The sequence below is a fragment of the Mustela nigripes genome, chromosome 12 (assembly GCF_022355385.1).
Source record: "Mustela nigripes isolate SB6536 chromosome 12, MUSNIG.SB6536, whole genome shotgun sequence".
In the NCBI taxonomy this organism is placed as follows: domain Eukaryota; kingdom Metazoa; phylum Chordata; class Mammalia; order Carnivora; family Mustelidae; genus Mustela; species Mustela nigripes.
In genome coordinates this window covers 86009568-86011699 of record NC_081568.1, presented here as the reverse complement: position 1 = coordinate 86011699, position 2132 = coordinate 86009568, and positions in this window count along the sequence as shown.

Below are 2132 nucleotides of genomic sequence, written 5' to 3'. Positions count from 1 at the left end.
TGTAATATTGCTCCCAGGAGTAGAATTTAGTGAGTCATCACTTCTGTACAACACCCAGGGCTTATCACAAGTGCCCTCCTTAATGCCCATCCCCCATCTAGCCCATCCCCAGCCCATCTTCCCTCCAACAACCCTCAGTTTGTTCTCTAAAGTCAAGAGTCCTTTAAAATGTCATTTGAAGGGACTCCTGAGCCCTTCAGCTCAGGGCATGATCCCAGGATCCTAGAATTGAGCCCCGTATTGGGCTCGATGCTCAGCAGGAGGCCTTTGCTTCTCCCTCTTATACTCCCCTTGTTTGTGTTCCCTCCCTCAATGTCTATCAAATAAATAAATAAGATCTTTTTAAAAATGTCATTTTCAAAACACTTTTTCATTTACCAGTTAATTCCTTTTAGGGGCACCTGGGTGGCTCAGTGAGTTAGGCATTGGACTCATGATTTTGGCCCAGGTTGTGAGACTGAGCCCCACATGGGGCTCTGTGCTTAGTGGGGATCTGCTGGAGATTCTCTCCCCTCTGCCCCTCCCCCCAGCTCACTAACTCTCTAAAAACAAAAAGCAATTTTGTTTAATTATAGAAAATTTAGGAATTTTAGTAAAATAGAAAAGTATCCAGGATGCTGGTTGGCTCAGTTGGTTAAACATCTACCTTCAGCTCAGGTCAAGATCCCAGGGTCTTGGGATAGAATCCCACACCAATCTCCTTACTCAGTGAGGAGCCTGCTTCTCCCTCTGCCTGCTGCTCCCCCTGCTTGTGCGTGCTCTCTCTCTCTCTGAGACAAGTAAATAAATAAAATCTTTAAAAAAAAAAAAAAAAAGGAAAAATATCCATAGCCGTACACCTAAGTGGTACCTTTGTTAACATTTTGATAAATGTTCTAGACCTTTCTCTATGCATTTTACGTTTTAGGATACATTGTGAATATACTTTTAAATTTTCTTTTCTTTTTTTTTTTTTTTAAAGATTTTATTTATTTATTTGACAGACAGAAATCACAAGTAGACGGAGAGGCAGGCAGAGAGAGAGGAGGAAGCAGGCTCCCCACTGAGCAGAGAGCCCGACATGGGACTCGATCCCAGGACTCTGGGATCATGACCTGAGCCGAAGGCAGCGGCTTAACCCACTGAGCCACCCAGGCGCCCCACTTTTAAATTTTCTATCATGCTTTTTTAATTAAGGTTATACCATGATCATTTTGCAATGCCATTAAAAAACTTTTTGTAAAATGGTAATCTGAGAATAATAAATAATAAACTATATAGGCACCCAATGCTATGTCCATTTTAATATTATGATATATCGATACCATAATTTATTTCAGTAATTCCCTAGCTGTAAACACTTATTTTCTACTATGCAAAAGCCCTTGGGATACCTGGGTGGCTCAGTCAGTTAAGCATCTGCCTTCAGTTCAGGTCATGGCTTCAGGGTCCTGGGATGGAGCTCCCATCAGGCTCCCTGCTCAGCAGGGAGTCTTCTCCTCTTCCCTCATGCTCTCTCTCTCTTCTGTCAAATAAATAAAATCTTTTTTTTAAAAAAAAGCCCTCAGTAACATCCTATAGTTGCATTTTTGCAAATTTGTGCTACTATTTCCTTCGATTAAGTTTTTAGAATTATTATTATTTTAGAAGATTTTGTTTTTAAGAAATCTCTATACCCAACACGGGGCTCAAACTCATAACTCTGAGATCAAGAGTCACGTACTCTATCGACTGAGCCAGCCAGGTGCCCCTGGAATTACTGGGGTCAGAAGCCATGTATATTTTTAAGGATATTAACATGTTGCTAAACTGCCCTCTGGAAAGCAGACACCACATTGCGGATTCTGTTCTTTATTGTCCCCATTATGGATTTCAGTTCTGCTGTTTCAGAGTTGTTTCACCCCCTCCTTTTCCTTTTCATTCCATTGTTTCTCCATCTTAATCCATCCTATGTTTTTCTGAATTTGTTTCAAAGAGGTCAGTTACTGGGGCGCCTAGGTGGCTCAGTGGGTTAAGCCTCTCCTTCAGCTCAGGTCATGATCTCAAGGTCCTGGGATCGAGCCCCGCATAATAAACTATATAGGCACCCAATGCTAAAGATTTTATTTATTTATTTGACAGACAGAAATCACAAGTAGACGGAGAGGCAGGCA